Genomic DNA, 8,366 nt, shown 5'->3' on the forward strand with positions numbered 1-8,366 from the left:
AAATTAAACCCCATCTTCGAAATAGTTTCCTCTGTATCGCTTTTACATCACAAAATGATTATTTAGCAATGCATTTCAAAAATTAAAAACTAAAACACAACATATTTCATTGTACCATAAAGCCACGTATCTTACCTCCTATACATTTCTAGTAATATGATAATTTGTTAAAAGCGACCGCGTGGAGACCCTGTATATTTCATATGGGGTTAGTAGGCGTGGTTAATTTTAATACACGGTTAGTAGTGGTGTTACATCCTTTTATTAAAACAATACGGCGTTGAGGAAAAATCTGAATAGTTTCACCCGGACAACAGATGATGAACGATCGAAATAAATTCATAAAACACATTAAAAGCTAACAAGTTATTATTGTTGTCATTTGTTTGTGTATATATAATAACGGAAGTGGGTTCTTTATAATGAAGACTGAATCACTTTGATACTACTAGTCTAAATGCCACATGTTAAGATAGTCCGTAAGATAAATTCGTTACACAGTGTGCTAGTGACCTAATACGATATAAGAAAAAAGAAAATGCCACCCAAACCTATCGTATTACTTTTGCTAAATATTATAATACGCGTACATGTAGCAGTGCATGTGAACTTTGGATTCTTGGGAAGATTATTTTTTTATGAAACTAAATAGTAAATGTGACACAGTTAAAGAAGTAAAATCATTTATTTCTTTGCTCATGTCAGATGTTAGATTATTCCCCTTTGCATATAAATTATTCTTGACGACCAGTAATGTAGTCAAAACATTAATAATAAATAAAGCTTCAATTATACTGAGATATTCATCATACATGTATATAGATTCAAAAGGCCATTTGTCAAAAGTTTTATACGTGCCGTGTTATGTCAAAAGGTAACACAATGATGATCTTACATTTAAGCATTGCCGCAAACCTATAAAATAAGTTGTCTGTGAATACTCAATAAATTGGGAAAGAAAAACTTCTGATGAATTGCAAAAGATGTAAAGTTTGTGTCATAAAATTTTGCACACCTTCTATTCTTGGCCCCCATTCCTTTCTACGTTAAATTTTTCACTTTCAAATATTAATAGGGGACGTGGTCAATGTACCGTTCTTTACACATCAGACCATAGAAACATGCAATGTATGCCCTCAATTTTAGAATTCATTCATACATTTTTGTATTATTCAAAATTATCAGTCAAAAGGTGTTCTACAAGGATCACCTATCCTTCTCCTTTCATTTCATACCAAAATTAACGAAATATATTAGACATATTTTGACCTTTACACCTATGCGTAGGAACTATTTTGTGTTAAATGTGTACTACTTTCCGGGTATGATCTTTTTGACCGGGCCCGAGTTTGTGGTGTTACATCTTACATCTTACATAGTCTTCCCAAGTTGTTTGACATATTGATACGTTATTTCATTCCAAGTTATCTTACATATATCTCGATGTGCCCTTCGGTTGTCTAAATGTTTGTTGTTTTTTTGCACGCTTCTGTGTGATTGTCGAGCTAAATTATGACAGCACATGTTTGATTTCTTTGCCAGATTTATTTTATTGCTATTACTTCATGGCTTTATCATTGCTAGGAGCGGTCTTAAACTTGCAGTGAGATGAGAGTTTTTTTTTTCTCCGTGTTGAAGGCTTCACTGTGATTTTGAGATAAAGAACAGCAATAAAAGCTCTGTTCCTTTGCTTTTTGTGTTATTGCTGTGTATATACTGATGTTGTGTCATGAATGGATACCCAATATCCTTTTCTCATCCATAAAGGTTTTTATCACGTTTTCATGCGAATCATTTTAATCACTCTTCTTAAAGCAGCATGCTATTTAATTGCTTTAATTGTTTGATAAATTTTTATCAAGAATTGGTTGATGAATAAATGGATGGAATGATGGATCTGTGGTTTGATGTATATATGTATATATATGAACAGATGATAGAGTTGAAAATAAATAGTTGGATGGAAAGATGTTTAAAACAGTAAGCGGTTAATCTTCAACCAAATTCAGGAATGATGTTGAGGAGTTTGTCAATATGATATTTTATGAAACTTAATAGTGGAAGTGACACAGTTTTAGGCTTACAATTACATTGTCTATATTCACAGATTTACAAACGACATATGTATGATTAGTCATTGATTTCTTTGCTAGTTTTAGAGGTTAGATTATTCCCCTTTGCATATAAACTATTGTTGACGACTTGTAAAAATATAATAACACATACAGCTACAACTATGTTGAGATATTCAGGATACATGTATAAAGATACAAAACGTCATTTTTTTAAATTCTGTACGTGACTTGTTCCGTCAATGATGATCCTACATTTAGGCATTGCCGCAAACTTATAAATTTATAAATTAGATGTATGTGAATAGTCAATGAATCGGGACAGAAAAACTTCTGATGAATTGTAAAAGATGTAAAGATTTTTTTAAATATTGCGTGCGAATCATGTTAACAGGTCTTTTTTAAGTAACATTTTACTTGCTTTTATTTTTTTGATGAAAGAAAAAGGAGGCGGACGAATGAATCGGTGGATGGAAAGATAAATGGATAAGCACGGATGTACAGACCTTCTAAAATTCAAACTGACCATTATTCCGTGCGTTCATCGTGTATCGTGCGTGTATCGTGCGTGTATCGTGCGTGTACCAATCGTGCGCTCATCATTCATCGTTCCGTGTATTTTCCGTGTAACGTGCGTGCATCGTGTATTCTTAATCGTGTATGGTGCGTGTATCGTGCGTGTATCGTGCGTTCATCAATCATTCATTCTTAACCGTGTATCGTGCGTTCTTCAATCGTGTATAACAGTGTACATCAGATAACGTGCATTTGTCAAACGTTCATCTCTAATCGGGTAACGTTCATTCATTGCGGTTTTTATATGATAGTCGGTTATAGAGCTCATCAAAGCTTATATTTTATCTCACGGTTAAAGTGTATATATATGTTCCGACTTTAAATAAAATTTACATTCATACTTACTTTCTTGTGAACACTTAATTAACTTCATCGTACATAACGTTCATACAGATTCATGAATTTTTGTGTAAAATTTATTTATCATCTGTAAACATTTCGTGGTTATTCAGTGAATCTTGGCTGGGACTGACACATTTTAATATAATGATACATGTTCTACGTACAAACAATAACATGATGACATTTCTACGACAGAACAGTTAAAATTGGAATTTCTATTCAACTGAGCGAAATGGGCTTAAAAATATACTGTTGGCCAACTGTTATTTGTTAAAAAATATTCCGCCAATTAAAAACAACAGTGCTTTTGCAAAATTTAGATGTGGGGTAGCTCCACTAAAAATAGAAACTGGAAAGTATGAAAGAAAAGAAGTCCACGAGATGACATGTGTTGTAGCTCTATACTATTGAAGATGAACTTCGTGTCATTTTAAAATGCCCATTATATGTAGATTTAAGACAAATTATGATACATTAAGCTAAACATTTTAATGAACATTTTAACCTTTAATTATCAGATAGCGAAAAATTTATAGTTTTATTTAATAACGGCAATGTTGCTGCTATAGTTGCCAAAAACATCAACAATATTTCATTGAAAAGAAACGGCATTTTATTTCCTAGTTCTCAAAGAAAAATGTTTTATTTTCATATAGTACAGGTGGACACTGTAAATTTTAAATGTAAATGAGTAATAATATTGTGTCTTAAAAGTCTCTCATTATTCTTTTTAAGATTGGTACATACAATGCAAATGTTTTAATGTTTTATGTTTATTTCTGTGATTCTCATTTTATGTTTGTATGTGGTGAGACTATAATAAAATATTGAATCAGTATTAACATGATTAATGTTCAATTTGAGTCATTTCTCCAATGTTGAACAATGCAAGATTATAATTCTTCGCTTATTTGGCAAATTCATATTCTACTAAATATTTAGGATTTAAGTTTTGATAAATACCATTACAAATATAATTTTTGTCTTCCGTTTCTGATGGTCACGTGCAGGTAAGGTTATTCCATTGAGAAAATACAATATACAAGATTGTCGGGTAAATGTGGATTGCGGATTAAGATTTTAGATGTCAAACTTGAATTAACAAATTAAACTGAGGCGAATTTAACACGAATATGTATTTTCTCTTCAACAGTGTTTTTATTCTCTGTTCTTTATTTTCATTTAAAATAAGCTAAATATGTTTTGTGGAAAATTGAATACAAATAAACATATGTATTTGAAGGCATTTTTTTAATTAAACAAGTTTATAAGATCACGCAAATATATCCCGTATTCCTTAAGAAGGATTTTAAATTGAGGAACTTTTTAAACTTGAAATTGTGTTTACGAGTTTAAGATATTCTTTTTTATTTAAATTTTTTGATAAAATAGTTAAATATATTGTATTATCATAACAAGAAGTTAAATGGAATAAACATGGAACACTTTCACAGATTCACTTTTCATTGTGTTCATGGTTGCATATCAAGGACACCGTTTTTAATGTATGTCTAAAAGATTAATATCCGAAAAAAATATTCACAATAGTACTTTGGATTAAAGAATGACGGATTATTTTACCATGGGGGTATTTTTTGTTCCGTTACTGAGGACATTTTTTGTCCTTTATGAATCCATATGACAAATTTGACTCCAATAAGGATAAATTTTATCTTATAGAAAAATCGGTAGTTTTTATCCGATAGATTTTGTGTTTATCTTTATCGGATATAAAAGATTGAAAAATACAAACAATTAATTGAAGTTTCGTATGCATCTATCACGATCCAGCAACTTTTGACTAGTATAAAGGGTTGCCTTGGTTTTATAGCTCAAAACGGTATCATTTGTTTTGCTTTACATTGGGTTAAATAATGAAATGTATGTTTCAGAAATTTACACAAATTTGATTTCGGCTTTGACTCCCGGGGACACTGTCGTTTACAGTAAAAGACGAAATTCTACACATGTACGTTCTTATAAAAAAGAAGTTGTGGTATGATTGCCAATGTTCATCATTATATCATAATTATTGTACTCCCCCTAATAATGAATCTATAATATATGCCACTGGACGTTAAACGATCAACTATTAATTCATCCATCTTATCCTTTTAGTTTTGTGATAATTTGCATATCAAATACATGAAACAACAGGGGCGGATCCAGCCATTTTAAAAAGGGGGGTTCCCAACCCAGGGCAAAAGGGGGGGGTTCCAACTATATGTCCCTATTCAAATGCATTGATCGTCCAAAAAAAGGGGGGTTCCAACCCCCTGAACCCTCATCCTGGATCCATCACTAAACAACTGCAGAGTTTCACTAAAGTTAGAAGGCCGATATTATTGCACATATAAAACAGACATTAACATCGATCCCTACGTTTTGATCCCCTCACAAAACAACACTTTATAAATTTCATGCATCTATAACGCTTTTCTGGATTTACTTTCACTAGGAACGCTTAATGCTAAATATTTGAAAGCCAAAGAATGTATAAAATAGATAGGAGTGTAGAGCTATATGACCAATAAAGGGCCTATACACATTCACAATATTCTGTGTATTTATGTGTCTGTCCAAAGTCAAAAGCACGTAGTTCAGAGGTTTTCGTAACATCAATTCTGTTATATACATGTATTTGGCCTTTTTTTTGTGGCAAGATACATGTAGCTTTGAAATAAAGAAGGCCGTTAGTTTGCTCAATTGAATTGTTTCATATTTTTTTCATGTCGGGGCGGGGCCTTTAATTACAGTTCCCGTATTTTTTCATTATTGAAGGTCGTATAGATATAACTGCTAGCATTCCTCTTGATTTGAACTTTCTTGAATAGTTGACTCACTAGCAATTATACCACATTTTCTTATTTTTACATAAGCCTTCAATCCATGTGTAAACCCTTAAATAAACCCTATTTTTTTGGGCAATACCTACGGGAATTAAAATAATAAAAACCATTATTAGAAAATCGGAATATATATGTGTGTATGACTCGGAGGTGCAATGGAGATCATAAAGTTTGAAGGCCACGCGTGAATTGCGCTGGTCTGCGCCGAAGTGCGATGCGCTGTTCGATGGTTTGCGATGGTTTATATAACGCGGGATACCTAGATTAAAGTCTACAGATGTGCAATTATTATGAGCAGTATATTTGTTTCAATGTCAGTATATAAAGCATTTACTAGTGTTATTGTCTATGAATGTAATAGTTAAAGTTGCCGCGTACTAATTTAGAGATCGTCCTATTTGATGTTTTGCATGTGGAAATTATTCTTGCTTCAACATGTATCTTTACTTAATTTGTTCCTCTAATGAGATCATCATTTACCGTTATATAATCATAAGAATAGTTTCAAGGTGGACCCGTATGTATTGAGGGAATGACACTTCATCGTACGTAAAAACAAATCTTTCGTATATTTCCCGTTTCACAGTCCTACATGTATTTTGAATTTTACCCACAACTCAGAAAGTTGATCAGCCCAGGGTATGCTTAAACCTCTTATTCTAGATGTCAGGTAACTTACTCGTGTTTATGTTGGATTGCTGTCTGATTGACGAATACCCGTCATTTTATGTATATATATAACAAACAAATTTAAATTATATATATATATATTATATATAAAGAAAAGTTAAGTAGAATCCGTATGCTGGTAACATATAAGAAAATTAATAAAAGATAATAACGGTTTCAATTCATCACTTTTACTAGCGCTTTCACTGCTTTTACAGATCTTCAGGTAATATATATATATTTAAATTTGTTTTTTAGGGATGCATCCAGTTGCACCTTTTCATTTAAAATATATTTCCGTGAAGTAATCTCAAAAGATTACTCACTTCAATAAAAAATAAATAAGGGAAATGAAACCTCTTCTCGAATGTTGCACTTTGTGTAATTGTTCTCTTCGACAAAATACTGCCTTGAACTCAATTTTGGTATAAATATAAAGAAGCCACATTTGGTTCTTAAATGGATATTTTTTAAACACCTAAAGCTAGGTAAAGCCTATCTCTTGATATATAGGTAAAGCCTATCTCTTGATATAGGCTCTTAAATTCGGCAACTTTTAGAGACCGACCGTGCTTGGGCTGTATAGCCAGTCAAGGTCGCTAAACTCTCATTATCCGTTTAAAGATTTTCTGAAAATACGATGGTTACTGTCTCATTAGAAACTAAAACCTTATCAAATATGGTGGCCTTCGGCTGTCATCTGCCCTTTTCGGGTTGTTGTCTCTTTGACACATTCATCATTTCCATTCTCAATTTTAAAATAACTAATAATATGATAAACAGTTGTCAAATCAATATTCATTTAACAAGCCAGTGCGTTGATACAGGTTATATTCTACTGAATTTACTATATCCGTTACTATTACGTAATTATATAAGTCCCGTGTCCAGGTAAAAATAACAATTTGTGGTTTGTATGTCAGGTGAAAGTGACAACGGGTGGTATGTATACTAAAATGTTTATCGTCTTCCATTATACATGAGTGTGTGGATGGGGGTTTATAAAATAGAAAATTATTGACCAAAAAATAAAGAATACAAAAAATAACCAGACAAATATATAAAAAAGAAAATGATGAGGTACTAGAATATATGGAATAAAGAATGATCGACAAAAGGTATAACGATTAGAAAAAAAGGCCTAAAATGATAGAATACAGAAATAATGAATCCCTATTCAGACCCTCATAATCTGACGATGACATTTAGCTTTAGGACAATTATGGTCATGTGATACAGTTTTAGAACCACAGTGATTTTTTTTACAAAAGTTCACCAGAGACATATATACAAGCTAATTTTTACAAAATCAATTTGTATATGTAATAAAAATTATATCTAAATTTAAAAGACAAATGGGTTTGAATTATTCGACATTAAAAAATTTTACTTATAACATTTCGGTTTCTTGGACATTTTTGTCCTTTGAACAGACATCCTTAACTTTTTTGTTTCAAAAGATAAAGATATGTGGATTTCGGTAAAGAGATTAGGAATATCTTCGTTATAAAATTGGGCTCTACATTTGTGTAACAATTCTTTGTTAATATTTAATTTTTGTGAAAAGAAATTGATACAAGAAGAAAAAAACGGTATTTTTGTTGTATATTTATCTAGTTAAAAAAAAGTCGGTAATTTCTTCATAAAAGTTGCAACGAATAATCTTCATACAGTATCAAGCAAAATGTCATGTATAAATTGAGGGGGCCATAACTGATAACACTTTTTCCTTAAAAAAATGAAAAAATAATTATTTGGATAAGAAAATAACCCAGATATTTAGATATATTAGAATAAAAATATTTTTTTTATTTTTTAAAAATCATTTAATATTCATCGGTTTATGATTAAATGAAAA

Source organism: Mytilus californianus, unplaced genomic scaffold (genome assembly GCF_021869535.1).
Source record: "Mytilus californianus isolate M0D057914Y unplaced genomic scaffold, xbMytCali1.0.p SCAF_10, whole genome shotgun sequence".
NCBI classification, from domain to species: Eukaryota; Metazoa; Mollusca; class Bivalvia; order Mytilida; family Mytilidae; genus Mytilus; species Mytilus californianus.